The sequence below is a fragment of the Ailuropoda melanoleuca genome, chromosome 7, assembly GCF_002007445.2.
Source record: "Ailuropoda melanoleuca isolate Jingjing chromosome 7, ASM200744v2, whole genome shotgun sequence".
NCBI classification, from domain to species: domain Eukaryota; kingdom Metazoa; phylum Chordata; class Mammalia; order Carnivora; family Ursidae; genus Ailuropoda; species Ailuropoda melanoleuca.
Window position 1 is genome coordinate 123140106 of NC_048224.1, and position 15969 is coordinate 123156074.

Here is a 15969-nt window from a genome sequence, read left to right on the forward strand (position 1 = left end):
CACACTGCTGGGGAAACAGATTATGCAGAATTAAGCTGATTCAAATCATGAATCAACCCCCCCCTTTCCCAAAATGCAATAACAAAGAAAACCAAATGGCCAAGCAGCAACAAGAAGACCTGTGATGAGGGGGAGGAGTAACCATATTTGCATAATATATTATTTAAAATGTCTAATTTTCCCAAAGAATGAGATGTGCAAAGACACAGCAAAGTGTGACCCATACGCAAGAGCAAAAGCAGTGATAGCAACTGTCATGGAGAGGGACCGCTGGGTGGGCTTAACAGACAAATAGTTGAAAGCAACTATTATAAATACATTCAAAATTTGTTCAAAGAAATAAAAGAACCATGCTTAAAGAATTAAAGGAACATACGATGACAATGTTTTATCAATAGAGAATATCAATAAATAAAAAGTATTTGAATAAATAGCAATAAAGAACAAAATTATTTAAAAAAATGGAAAACGAGTTGAAAAATACAATAATAGACATGAAAAATTCAGTAAAAGGGTCTAGCCATAGATTTTATTAGAAGAAAGAACCTGCAAACTTGAAAATCAATTGAAATAATGTAATCTGAAGAGCAAAGAGGGAAAAAGTATGAAGAAAAATGAACAGTATCAGATAAATGTGGGAGAACATTAAGCATACCAACATAATGGGAATTTCAGAAGAAGTGGGTAGAGAGAAAAAGAAAAAAAAATATTAGAAGAAATAATGCCCAAGAAGAAGGGGAGGATAGGATAATTATACTTAAAGGCCTTTGAGAATTGTGAGTTTAAAGTGGAATTTGTCAGAATGGTGTGTGTTACTTTCCAGCCGTATTCGATTATGTGGTCTCTTCATGGAATGGGGAAAGAGCTGGTTTGAATCAGAGTTGCAGTGGTGCCAAGCAAGCTGGAAAAAGTGAGGGGGTAAGGGAGGTGAGGAAGGTATACAAGAGTGATTACAACAGACCGTGGAATTTAAACTGGGTGAGGAAAGAGGGAAGTGTGTCAGGGGACAGAGAAAGATAATTGTACAAATGACTTGGAGGCCATGTGCCAGATAGATTAGAGGTGTCCATTGCTGAAAGGGACTCATTACATTGTGATTATGTATATCACATAATCATGGTTCCATGCATGTGTTACAGTGAGTGGCGAAGACTAAGGTCTAAGATTTGACACTGGAGGGAATGACTGAGGTAGATATCCTTGCAATGGAAGCATTTATGACATTAAGAATACAGGGTACTGGGAAAAAATTAGTGCATTATATAGAAATTATAAGTCAGTTATTCTAACGGACAGAGTAGGAGTGAACCGGGAACTAAAAATTCTGAGAAATACATAAGAATACATAGGAATGGTTCTGCAGGTTAGTAGCTGACAGCAGTAATGTATTTCTTTTCCAACAGGTGACCATTGAGTCCTATAGGGTAGGTTTGCCATTTAAGTCAAATTATGTTAGTGTTCCCTTTTTCTTCAGGCTATGTTCTCACAGTGTGACTTCTTCAACTGGAATGGTAATTCTCAATGCATGACATAATGTGATTTCTTTGGCTTCAGCCTTATAGAGTTGATCTACGTATCTAGTTGAATCCCCTTTGGCTTCAACCTCCCCATGACTCGTAGTGTATTTTTCTTAGTTCTACCCTATACAGTATTTCCTGGGCAAGTTTATTCTCTATTTTATAATCTATGATTTACCTTAAATTCTTATCTCTATCCTGAATTGTTTTTACTCATATATTAGCCCAGGTTCTTAACTACATGCAAAGGAATATACTTTATCCTGTTCAAGAATGACCTGTTTATTGAAGAGATAAAGCTATCTCACAGATTAATTAGTAGGGCTACAAAAACAAGATCCTAGGCTAAGCTTCTGGAATAGTCCCATGCTGGGTAGAATTGGTCTGCATGGGTTCAACTGCCTCCATATGATTGGTAAGTTACAGAATCAGAGGCTGCCACCACAGCTGATGTCTCAGAAAGTAGTCGGGACACTGCTTAATCTGGATGCTGGGTAGTCGCTTCTGCCGGCCCAAAGAGTTTCTTTTATTTTTTCAAATGATTCTGTTCTGAATGGAGATCTTCCACAGGGATATCTAACTGATGGAATCTAAATTATATCTGAAGCCCTAGCTGCAAGGGATTCTGGGAATTGTAGTTTTTGCTGCCCATCCCCAGCAAGCTGGTAGGGTAGATACCGAGCGTTAAACTCCAGCATCCAGTTATCAACCAGATGCATGATTTCCAGCCTTTAATGAACTCTGAAATGTAGTATGAGGATTAAATACACTAACCAAATATGATCATGATAAAGACTTTATCCACATAATTCACCCAGATCTTGTTGTGTTAAGGCCTAGCATCTTTCAAAGAGAGTTTTAAAAGGAAAACCTTTTAAGATGTCTGCTTCTAGCAGGAATGAAAACTCTAGGCTTGCTCAACTTGAAAGGGCTAGTGAGAGTAATTTTAGCATGACCACTATCATCACTCACAGTATTTGATTTGGTTAATTAACCACCCCATTTCATTCCCTCATGATTTAGAACCTATCTGGAAATAAATAACAGGCACTAGAAAGAGAAGAAATTGTCTGCTTTATTATAGATGCAGAGTTGGATTAAAAAATATAGCTTGGGCTTCAAACCAAATCTTTTTTTTTCCTTTTTCTTGTTCCCTTCATAGAATTTGTACAAAAATATTACCAAGAAAGCAGCTGAATAGATGAAAACTTTACGGCACAAGGCATAGATTGTTCTTTTTGGTTTACTGCATGGAAAGTGCAAGATTGGTCAGCAGAATGCGTAAGACTCACAGGCAGGTAATTTCTAAAACCGGGATCCAAGAGTGGTAGACTGACAAAGAGGGAGCAACAACACATGAGCATCTAAGTTTAGGACTTTGCCCTTCCCAATTCAAGCTTCTGAGGAAATAGATATCAGACTCTTACCATTTCACTGATCAGATCTCTCCTTCCAAAGGCAGCAGCTGCTGCATGCCAAGGAGGAGGCAGCAACTCCTGCCCTAGAAGTTTTTTGTGTCCTTCCAATTTCTTCTGCTGATTAGTCACACAGTTATGCATTTTATTAGAAAATCCTTCAAATATAAAGATGTTATGCTTCCCAAGAACTTGCAAAAAAGCCCCATAGATTTGAGAGAGATGGGATTTTTCATCATTGCAAGGAAGTCAAAAATACACTTTGGTCCTACCTCTTAGCAGCAGATAACGGCAAGCACACTGCTGTCATTTTAATAACTCTGTGTGGCCATTTTTGCACAGTTTCCTTAAATGCCTATAAGATGCCCATTTGATGTTTTTAAATCACTGATGTTTTTATAAAACAATGAGGAGTAATTTTCAAAGGCATTTATGAGGTCTATTCTTATCTCGTTAAAGCAATAGAGTTAAGTGACTTTACATTTGCCTCCTTAGTGCAAAGGGAATTTAATTTCCAAACGCAAGCCCACAGTGATACCACAGATCCTTTTTCCTTTTCCTGCTTCCCTTTACTTTGATGTGAACCCAGAATGAAGAGAAAGAAAACAAACCTATGCTAACAACTACAGTGTTACAGCAAAATTATTTTAGATAATCTTGAATCATTTTCTTTTATAGCGGGATATATCATAAAACGACACTAATTAAATTGTCTCATATCTGAATCCTCAGTAAGACAGCATAAAAATGTCGACCATCATCAGAGAAATGGTTGCTGATCATGAAAATGCACCTAGAATCGTAAAACAATGGTGGGTTTCTTCCTCAACTGGACTTTTTTCTCATTTTTCTTTGACTTTCTCTTTGCCCCTTACGTAGTTTTCCCCCTATTTGCTACCATAGTCAGGAGAGCATTGTATCTTCCACATATTGTGTGACACGTGATGTGATGACTTGTATTGTTGTTGTTGTTGTGCCAGTGTCTTCCAACATTTATAAAGCCACAAAGTCAATAAAGGGCTTGTGTTATATATACAGATATTTTTCTCCAGCAGTTGTATTTTAAACCTTTTAACCCATATTTTAACTAGTAGCTCTAGTTTTTAGTTAACCTTTATTCAGCAAACATGAAAGGATGAGGTGTTGTGATATTGAGATATTGAGGTGTTTTTTTTTTAACTCCTCCCTTAATATTGAACACAGTGCTTTAGTAATACACAGTACATACTCAAGATCAATTTTTTATTCATGGATTTTTAAAAAATGACAATAGAATTTACTAATTTAAGTTATTTGGGGGGCAGGAAACTGAGACTTAGAGAGGTTAAGTGATTTGATCAAGACCCTGAAGCCAGTTATTGCGAGTGATCAGTGATGTGGCCAGAAGTCAAGCCTCATGATAAATGTTAAGTCACTCAGTTAACTTTAAATTAGAAATGCAGTGATAGAAGGAAGCCTGTGATGCCATCCTCCTGGAAACAGAGAGGCGTGGAGGAAGTCTGATATATGGGTCCTAACTATACATGAAAAAGAGAATTAGAGCTACAAAGTTATGTATATTAAACAGCTAGAGATCTATATCTATCTGTAAGCTCACAAAGGGGTTTTAAAATCAATGTCTACAATGGTACTGCTCTTTTCCTTCTGCTTTTATTTTTCATAGAATATGTGATAGAATGATTTTTTCTTAGGCATTTTCTTAGGCATCATTAATTGAGATATAACTCAATATATGTCCCAGAAACCCAGCTGAATATAGTAAAGATCTTAGATAATGGATAACATTGTACCACGAAAGTGAGGACATGGAACCAAATGATCAAGGTTCAGCCTTATTTTCCTTGTAAGTGTAATTGAAATAATAATAACACATCTGACAGGGGTGTTGCTGTTGAATTATATATACTATGTAATAATATTTTATCTGTAGTATGTATAATCATATTGATATGTTCTGATTATATTCATAATATTCCATTAAAGATTATGCACATATTATTATAAATAAGATATATTTTGTTATAAATGTGCTATTTGATTATATTAACTGTGTATACAAAACTGAGACTTGACTAAACTGTGATAAAATCTTAGATGTTTATAGAAATCTTTTTTTTTTTAAATTTTTTATTATGTTACGTTATGTCACCATACAGTACATCGTTAGTTTTTGATGTAGTGTTCCATGATTCATTGTTTGTGTATAACACCCAGTGCTCCATGCAATATGTGCCCTCCTTAATACCCATCACCGGCCTATCCCAATCCCCCCCTGAAGCCCTCAGTTTGTTTCCCAGAGTCCATAGTCTCTCGTTCATTCCCCCTTCTGTTTACCCTCCCCTTCATTCTTCCCTTCCTTCTCCTACCGCTTTCCCTGCTATTCCTTATGTTCCATAAATGAGTGAAACCGTATGATAATAGTCTTTCTCTTCTTGACTTATTTCACTTAGCATAATCTCCTCCAGTCCTGTACATGTTGCTGCAAATGTTGTGTAATCGTTCTTTCTGATGGCTGAGTAATATTCCATTGCATACATAGACCACATCTTCTTTATCCGTTCGTCTGTTGAAGGACATCTCGGCTCCTTCCAGAAGNCCTTCCATGATTTGGCTATTGTGGACAATGCAGCTATGAACATTGGGGTGCATATGGCCCTTCTCTTTACTACGTCTGTATCTTTGGGGTAAACACCCAGTAGTGCAATGGCTGGGTCATAGGGTAGTTCAATTTTTAACTTTTTGAGGAACCTCCATACTGTTTTTCAAAGTGGCTGTACCAACTTGCATTCCCACCAACAGTGTAAGAGGGTTCCCCTTTTCCACGTCCTCTCCAACATTTGTTGTTTCCTGCCTTATCAATTTTTGCCATTCTAACTGGTGTAAGGTGGGTGGTATCTCAGTGTGGTTTTGATTTGAATTTCCCTGATGGCTAATGATTTTGAACATTTTTTCATGTGTCTGTTAGCCATTTGTATGTCTTCATTGGAAAAGTGTCTGTTCATATCTTCTGCCCATTTTTTGATTTGTTTATTTGTTTCTCGTGTATTGAATTTGAGAAGTTCTTTATAGATCTTGGATACCAGCCTTTTATCTGCAGTGTCATTTGAAAATATCTTCTCCCATTCTATAAATCTTAGATATTTATAGAAATCTTTTGATATGTCCCCTCAAACACTCCAGAGGAATTAAAACACAAACGAATTGGAGGACAGGGTTTTGGAATGACAATATTAAAAGTCAGCCACGAGGGCAAAAGGGTTCCTCACATACTCGAATTGTCTACATCAGTAGATCTCTCCAGAAGGCCAATGCAACCATTGCTAGTACATTTGGTGTAAGTTTTGAAAACACATAGTGTTTTTTACTTCACAGAGTTTCTGTTTTATACACTGACTTTTCTGATTCTTACAACAATATTTCATGATCTTTACCATGTTGAATTTAAAGAAATTTGGTTTCACAATATATTTGCCTGAAAACGTGATTAAAAATTTTTAAACGTAGTTAAATCCGGTATTTTCCTTCTATGGTATGAAGCAGCTCATAACGATTTTTTTCTCAGTTTCATTATTAAGTTGACCAGTGGTTTGGTGATTATATTGACAAAATAAATGACAAAAAGAATCCCACTGAGTATTTCTGAGTCTGTACTTTTTTTTTTCCTTAAAAAGAAAACACAAAACAACACCACAATAATTATTAGCATAATCTAGACTTTCAATTGAAATACAGTTCAGTTGGGATAGATTTCTTTCTATATGACTAAGATAAAGTCTTTTTTCTTCTCTTATCATGTCAAATGAAAATAGCTATGCAAATTTTTAGCAAATTTCAAGAGAAGTTTTGGTATGGCCTGAAAAATATGGGCCATACAAAAAATTCATAGGGGCGTGCCTTATTGATAAACATTTTGAGAACAGCTAAAATGGAGTGATGGTTTTTACCTAAACTGACAGTATAATTGGGATAATCTGATAAAAAATATATACCTAATATACAGCTGACCAAATATTTCTATATTTAACTATATGTCTCTATCAACATATGTATCTATAAATTATTCATTTTCTGTTATTTTTCATGGTCCAGGAAGACAACTGCCTGTTCCCATACCCAAGTCATGTTCTGTTTGTTTAAATGGCTTTAATTTTCCTTTTAGCACTTATCATTTCCTGACCTTACAATGTATGTTTATTTTTAAAAATTTTTCCTAAATCCCCAAAGTATGGAACAGAGCCTAGCATTTAATATGCATTGAATGAATATTTGTTGAATAAATAAAGATGGGGAGAGAGTAAACTAGCATTGCTTTAAAATCTTAGCTCCAAATAAAAAGCCACAAGGGAAGCAGAAATTATAGATGTTTATGTACCATTGAGCTTTTTTCATATTCTCAATTCTGCTTAGTTGTTTTCTTGGGGAATTAACTGTAATGATAATTAATGGTTCCTTTATGAAATGCTGCATGGGAGGATAGTCCAAAATGAGTGAGACTACTGATATTACATAAAATAATATTTTGTTATATTTTAACTATGAATTGCCTCTAAAGGCAATATTGAAAATAATGGAATAATTACAATTTTTGGTCCTAGATAAAACTAGGTTGAAATCTTAATTAATTTTATGTCAGTATGGCCAAAAAATATATAAAAAGAGCATCCAGCTTCCATTTTTATGATAGAAGTGAAGAGAAAAAGGACTCTAAAAATGAGATTTTTGGGGCGCCTGGGTGGCACAGTGGTTAAGCGTCTGCCTTCGGCTCAGGGCGTGATCCCGGCGTTATGGGATCTAGCCCCACATCAGGCTCCTCTGCTATGAGCCTGCTTCTTCCTCTCCCACTCCCCCTGCTTGTGTTCCGTCTCTCGCTGGCTGTCTCTATCTCTGTCAAATAAATAAATAAAATCTTTAAAAAAAATAAAAATTAGATTTTTTTTTTTAGCCAGAAAATATTATGTCTGGAGGAATTTGAAAAGAAATGCAGTGTTAGCTTGCTTTTTTTTTTTCTTTTTTATATATATGAATTGTCCATGATAAGCTCTAAGTGGAAAGGAGAGAAAGCTGGCCATGAAACTCTTCATGTCTGTAACACTTGTCTTCTTGGAACATGGAAAATGATAGAAAAACATTTAAAAGGCTTTTAAATAATGAAATGAGTGAGAAAGAAACATGGGGCCCCTGTCGAAAGTAAGATTATAATAGGAAATGAGGAGCGTGTACAAATGTGTTTATATTTGGAAGTTTGGTGAGTTCTTAGTACCTGACTGTTCTTCATTCCTGCTGTCCGTTAGAGTCCATGTGTGTGATATTCACAGGGAGGGTTTTAGGTGCTGTGTGCTTGAATTATAACAACAAATGTAACATTTTATTTTTTTATTCTTTTGGCATTGGGGAGAGGCAATTTAGAGCCTAGATCTTCTCTATTTAAACATCAAACAAAGGAACAGCACATTTAGACAATTTCAGATATGACTTATCAGAGGATGGCTTTACCACGTTGTCTTTATGGTGGTTTCTACCTTTGGAGGAACATAGTGAACACTCTTATTTTGATATGGGGCAAGAGGAGGGAGAAATTTCAAGACTGAACACACGAAAAAAGGTTGAGATTCCACTGAAATCAGTGCCAAGCCCCTGACTCCAACAGGCAGAAAAAGAGGGTAATGGGCCTGCAGACAGCAAGGAGGAGGCAGGAGCAAACATCACCTGTTTTCCAATTCAATATTCAGAGAATTAAATATTTTACACAAATAATTTTTCCAGTATTTAATTTTAAATCTCAAACATTTTTCCTAATGTTTTAACTAGAGTTTGTAAAAGTCTGCAAAAAAATTAGGACACCTTTTTCCAAACTGTGCTATAATAAAACCCAGTGTTTTCAGAAATATTTAAAGGATCATGCAAAGAAAACATGGCTTCACGGTCAGAGAGCTTAGAGAAATACCGCACATGCCATTTTTACTGCACGTGTTTAGAGGATAACAGTGGCTCCAAGAAGTCCGCCGAAAGGAAATTTGCTTAACTTTATTTAATTTCGTATTTTTAAAATACATTTGATTATAGAACTCATTTTTGTAGAAAGCATTTTGGAAGATACTAATTTTTTAAGGAGCACAGTTGGGGAATTAAAGCCATCCTTATTAATAATCCTTTATTACAGTGCTTCTCAAACTTTAATATGCATAGGAATCTCCTAGGAAACCTGGTAGGCGAGCACATATTCTGCTTCCGCATTTGTTGGATGAGGGAATGAGCTTCTCCATTTCTAACCAGGTCCCTGGTGATGCCCAGCCTGCCCGTCTTGAGTCCATACTTTGAAAAGCAGGGTTCTGTTGCACGATGGTTCTTTAGTTCCACAGAGATTATCGAGACACGGAAAGATGTAAAGCCACTTTTACATTAGGGACTTCAGCCTCTTAGGCTAATGAGGTGAAACACATCGTTAGGATGGACTCTTTTAATTTCAGCCTTGATTAGCACCAGGATTACAAAGCGAAGGTAAGAGAGAAGCTAGAGCCCCTCTCATGTAGAAATTAACAAAAAGAGCACGTGAGAGGAGTGTGTGTGTTCCACAGCTCCAAGACCACTGTCCTCTAGACCAGACATATGAAAAGGGAGATGTGGAAAGAGAGGATTCCTGGTAGGGCTGATTTAACAGAGCTAATGTACCTGTTCTATTCCTTCTCTCTCCCTCCCTCTCTCTGTCTCTGTCTTTCCTTTTCTTTCTCTTCTTTCTTGTTTAGTTCCTTTATTGTCTCCTCTTTCTTCTTTTTTTGTTTTTTGAGATGTTATTCAGATTCTTGTAATCTTATTTGTAAAAAAAAAAAACTTTATACACGCGTATCTGGAAATAGGTACAGATTATATTACTGTACATTAATCTATATCAATAAAGAAATTGTGAATTACTTTGATATTTGTTCATTGCTTTAGGGAATTTTTTTTTACATTGTCGATTTCATGTATGGAGGGAGGAATGAAGAGAACATAATATGTATCTTAAAAAGAATAAGTTATTTTGGGTGTGTATTCTCATTCAAGTGCTGAATAAAATCATGATACTGTGCATTAAGCACAAACACAAAAATAAGGACACGCAGGGCCAAGACTTACTTTTGTCCTTTTGGAAAAGTTGTATACTTGCTTTTTTTTTTTTTTTTGACAAGGCAACTTTCTGCCTCTGGAACTGTCACCTCCTTGTGAGCTAATATTATGAAGTCTATTCTGTCTGATTGGCCATAGTGTTGGTGACAATTTATTTAGCATTTACTGTGAATCAGAAATCATGCTGGTATTTTATGTATATTAATTTACATGGGGCTCACCTGTCCCCAAGGTTTGATGTAAGCATTTTTATTCCTATTGATATGAGTAAAATGAGGTTTGCCGTATGGTAGCAAGTCTAAGCCATACCTAGGTCATACAGAGTAGTGAAACCAGACTTTGAACCCAGTGAGCTAACAAGGCTTGTACTTGTAGCAACTATAACAAAGGAGAGTATAAACATTTGATATCTGCAAGGAGTCTGCTTCATCCTGCAAGTGAAATGTAAATTTGGTGGGGATTTGTTCTCTATTTACAATGCTATTGCAAACATTATACCATAGTTCTTCCTTTGCCCATTATTTACAATAACTGCAATTTAATATCATCTCAAGAGGTCACATTAAACTATACAGAATCCCCAAGATTAAAGAAAAATATGCTTTGATTTTATTTCTAATTCTTTTTGGGAGATGAGAATTTGAACTATTCTGAGTTTTATGGGTATCCTATATATGTTCATGGACATAAAATTAATTCCCTGTGTCTCAAGGGTAGCACAGACATAAAAAGGCCAATTACAATTTTATGAATAGGAAATATAAGATCTGGGGCTTCGATTTTCTCTATTGTTGCATTCTAAATAAAAGCGCTATTTCTAGGGAATACTTACATCCTTTCTGACACAGAACAACTAGGAACTTTCATTAGAGAAAAATCAAAGCAGGTGCAATGTGAGTCCCCATATAGTGCAAGTAATGTTAAAATAGATTCCAAACTGGTGTCTTGTTTTGATGAAAACTCGGAAGACAATTTGGAGACTGTTTGTCAGACTCCAGAGACTGAGGCACAGATGGAGTTCTGAATTAAGTGACTTTGTATTTTGAGATTTGAAATGAGCCCTAGTCCCAAATGTATATTTCAATGATTGTGAACTAATTGGATGTGGTAATTGATTATTAAAGGGTTTATATTCTTAAAATTGTGAGGTTCATAAGTAGTCATTTAAACATTTGTAACAGATTAAAGATGTAAACTTTATCTCTGGATTAATATATGTAGACAGAATTGAATGAACCATATTTTGGTTTGAGGGGTCACAAAATATTCTGGATTAGTGAATTTCCCATAAAGCCAAAGAAAATTCCTTGAGATATCAAAAATTCAAATACTTTAGCTAGTTTAATATCGACAACAAAAAAATGTATTTCTTGCTTTCCTGTTGCACCAAGCAATTTTGAAACGAATGCTATTTAAACGTTTTTTGGTTGACCAAAAATATCCCGAATGCTAATTCATTCAACAAATACTGATTTCATAAACACGTAATGCATACCTATAAGGTGCCAGCCTCTGTTCTCGGTTTTGTCAGCACAAAACACATGTCTGCCTTTGGGGAGAGAAAAGCAACCTACCTAATGTGTATAAAAGTGGCCTGTATTGAAGACTAAGAAATATGGAGGGCCAAGGAAGCTAGAGTTCTGTTTTATATAGGGTGGTCAGGAGAGGCCTTACTGAGCAAGTGGTATTTGAGGGAGTGGGCCATTCACTGTCTAGGAGATGAGCATCTCATGCAGAAGGAATTGCAAAGGCTCTGAGGCAGGAGCATACCCAGCTTGATCATGGCAAGCACACCGTCGTGGCTGGAGAGGGGACGCGGCAGCAGACAGTATTAGGAGATAATTAGGACCTCTCTTATGATAATTAGGTCATGATCCACATTTGTGACCAAGTCCTCACTCCCATGTACAAGATGGAGGGAGGCATTGCGTTTTGCTAAAATGTGAATGCTTGTTTGCTTTAAACTTTCCTTGTGCATACTCATGAACACTATAATCGTGTACAAGAACACACGCTCACAACTGGCCATCCAGAAGGCTCAGGTGTGGTGGAGACTGACTGAGGATTGAGAGGGTCGGTAAGGGACCAGAGCAAGACCACCAGGCTGTGCTTCATCAAGGGTGTGCTGACACTGAGGCAGCAAATGAAGAGCAGCCCCACCCAGGTTACATCTTCCTTTGCAGAAGCAGGGAACATTTTCTCCTTTCTTACGGGGCACAACCCACAAGAGCATCACACTCGCTGCCCTTTATCACTCACTCAGTCTCTTCTACAAATCACTGCAATTACCAGACTTCCCTAATTCAGGCTGAAGTCCTACCCTAGGGCCGTGGGAGAGTAGGCATCTCCATTTTTCTTTCCCACTTTTTTTTTTTTTCGTAAAGGAACATGTGTCAAAGATTTTATTCAACTCATTAATTAATGAGACATCCGGTAGGTGTTACAACTGGTTCAGAGAGCTCAAGTACCACACAGTTATAGACAAATAGGGAACGCGGAAACGAATTTATCCTCACTTCTGATTCTTGTGGTTAAGCAGGTACCTCTAAAACCAAAGAGAAACTTTGTATTTCCTGTGCCAAAATAACTTGGCAAAAATAAACTATATTTTCCTAGATTTCTGCCTTGACTGCTAATATACCTCTTTTCTGTTCTAGAAGAACAAAGACCCTCTTACATCTCCTTGGTGATTATAACTCCCTTTTTACAAACCATTCTTTTTCAAATAACTATAGGACCAGCTGAAGACTGTCTGAAGACAGTCAAGTACTGTACAAACACTGTGTTCCTATATCTACACAATGTCCCCGTGGGGTGAATGCTGCCAACACTCTCCTACTTTTACAGATCAGGAAAGCAGGACTCCCCAGGGCCCATATGTCCTGGCAGGTGCACATCTTCAAATGGAGCCCACACTGCAAACCTTCCTAAGGTCTGTTCTACTCCTCAGAAATGCCCTCCTCAGCAGTTAAGGTTTATGGGATCTGCGGAACATCCACATTTTATACCAGTATCCTCTGAACACCTGGCCAAAGAGGCTTGGGCTGAAGTGGATGAGGTGGGCCAGGCTAGGAGGAGCAGAGAAATGTTAAGAACGTGGTTCCCGGCTGTGCCTTTTTGCTCTTAAAACTATTTGGAGAATTGGAAATATAAGGTAAGGCAGGAAGGAACTTAACAAAGATCAGTTAACAAGTTTGATTTGATTCTGTAAACTGTAGCGAATTGAACAGGCTTTCAGGAGGAAAGTGACCTTGTTCATTAGCATAAATTGCAAATACGTTAATATTGGAACCCCCGTTCTAATTAAGATGGGAAACAGAACAGTGGCAGGCTGATGACATTGGGCGTATGAGGCATTCTGTTTTATTGTGTGTAGAAATAGGCTCAGTGATGGCCGGTTAGTTTATGATAGAAGCTGATTAGGTCTCACATTTCTTGGCTATGCATATTTGTTCTTTCTCCATTTCATTGTAATGAAACGAAATGTATTTAGATTTCCCATAAATGAAGATGATGAAATTATGATATGTTCAATTCACATTTTTTCTCTTTCTTTCTTTCTTTTTTTTAAACTGTGGAACACCTCACAAATTTGCATGTCAAATTTCTTGCACAGGGGTCATGCTAACCTCCTCTGTGTCGTTCCAATTTTAGTATATGTGCTGCGGAAGTGAGCACTCACAACTTTTTTTTAATGGTAAGTTAATTCCATAGATCTACAAAGAAGTGCTTGTTTTCCTCCCCATTCCTTCCCTAAATTCTGTTGTGCGTACCAGTTATTTAGGAGAACAGAGGAAGTGCACCTGCACTACACACACATACACACACACACACACATACGCACTGCACAAATTAGACGTTGCCAACTACCAGACGGGGAGAGAACCCTGAACGCACAAATTGGAAATTTCTTCCGTGTCCTAATGCATAGGTTGGAATAACATTTTATTTTATTTTATTATTTTATTCAGGCTCAATTTATTTAAAATATATTTACTTATACATAGGTTAATTTATACATAAGTTATACTTAATTTACCATTGAGTGTCTGTGTGTTTCTAAAATGTGAAAATTGGTTTAATAATATGCCCCAGAAGGGAATTATGTGTTTTGGACACATCTTTTCCAAAGCATATTTTATATGCCTTCAACCAACTTTACTACCTAAAAATCACAGTTCCTAAGTCCTAGATGACTTCATCAAATAACATCCGTGTAGTTAAGTACTGTTCCATATGAATTAGTTTAAACATTTTTATAAATGATTTATTGGTTGTTAGCTGTCATTTAAGGGAAGTAATTGTAACTTCCATTTTAAATTTTTTGATAGTTTTATAAGCTTTCTATTGCTGCTGTAACAAATTTGTGCAAATCTAGTGGCTTTATGTAGTGTGACAGTCCTGGAGGCCAGAAATCTGACATAGGTCTTCTGGGGCTACCATTACAGGTTGTGTTCCTTCAGTAGTCTCGAGGCAAGAATCTCTTGCGGCCTTTTCCAGCTTCTAGAGGCTGCTTGCATTCCTTGGTTCCTGACCACAGCAATCCAAGCTCTGCTTCCATCGTCACAACTCCTCTGACTCTTGGACTCCTACTTTTTCTGCCCACTTATGAAGACCCATGGGAGGGGTAGATTACAATGGGCCCATGTAGATAATCCAGGTTAATCTTCTCACTACAAAATTCTTAACTTAATCCCATCTGCAAAGTCCCTTTTTGCCAGGTAAGGTACTATACTCACAGGTTTTGGGGATTCGAATATGGAAATCTGTGGAGAGAGGGGAAGCTTTATTCTCTTTGCTACAGTAGTGTTCTGCTTTCTCTTTTTATCATTTGTCGTACGAACCTTTATCTGTAAATTTGGAAAAAAAATATTCTGCACCAATATAATAAGAATTAATTTTCTCCCGATATATTTTTTATGCAACTATATAATAATATTTTTAAAGATTTATTTATTTTAGAGAGAGAGAGAGAGCATGCAAGTGGGGAGAGGGGCAGAGGAAGAGGAGGAGAATATCAAGCAGACACCCCACTGAGCGCAGAGCCCAGATGCAGGACTCCATCTCACAACCCTTAGATCATGACCTGAGCTGAAATCAACAGTCAGATGCTTAACTGACTGAGCCACCCAGGCGCCCCAATATATAACAATATGTTTAATTAAAAAGAAAGCTAGTGATTCCATGCCATGCAAATTAAATTTGAGTGATGCATGAATTTTGAGTTGCTAATTTTCATTTGCTTGTCTTTTCATTCCATTACCATAATTTATGTAGTTTTTAAGACATAAAATATAGCAATTTAGCTACTTTATTGTTTAAAATGATGACAATGTTCTTGAGTTCATACCCTCTCCAACCCAGATGAAGAGGGGTATAATGCTAGATCAAATCTAATAAAACAGTTCCTAATTTGATTAACCTCAATTGCCTAATATAAATTGATGCTTTTTCCAAGTGCCCTATTGAGATCTCTTCCCATAATTGATTAAAGTTGACCACCAATTCTTTCCCATCCTTCCCATTGAGGTGGGAAGTCCATGGCCTCTTTCTCTGAAACTGGGCTGTCTCTGTGACTGCCTTTTTCAAATTGAATGGAATAGAAATGATGCCAAGGGACTTCATGTCTGGGTGTCAAGAGATTCATGGTTTCCATTACCCCCCTCTTGGACCACTCCCTCCATGTGACAAGTGAATCTTGGGTGGGGGTCCTTTGGGATGGCCAGAAGACATCTACATTGGTTTCAGCAGTTAGCAGAGGATCTTTAGTTTTTTTTTATTTTTAAACTTTGTTATTTAAAGTTGTTTTAGGTTCACAGAAAAAAATTGAGTGTGAAGTACAGAGAGTTTTCATACACCCTCTGTCCCCCAACATGCACAGCCTCCCCCACTATCAACATCTGGCTCAAAATAACACACCTGTTACAACCGAT

General features: G+C 36.9%; 1 protein-coding gene and 1 non-coding gene across 2 annotated transcripts in view; one reads left to right on the top strand and one right to left on the bottom strand.

Annotated features, from left to right (window-relative positions):
- The window catches only part of GPC5 (glypican 5), a 1313037-nt gene that overhangs the window by 511782 nt on the left and 785286 nt on the right, over window positions 1-15969 (top strand). The gene's annotated exons all lie outside the window — the stretch shown is intronic.
- LOC117803256 lies at window positions 13605-13714 on the bottom strand. The gene has a single exon (XR_004626944.1). It is a non-coding gene; the product is annotated as a U6 spliceosomal RNA (small nuclear RNA).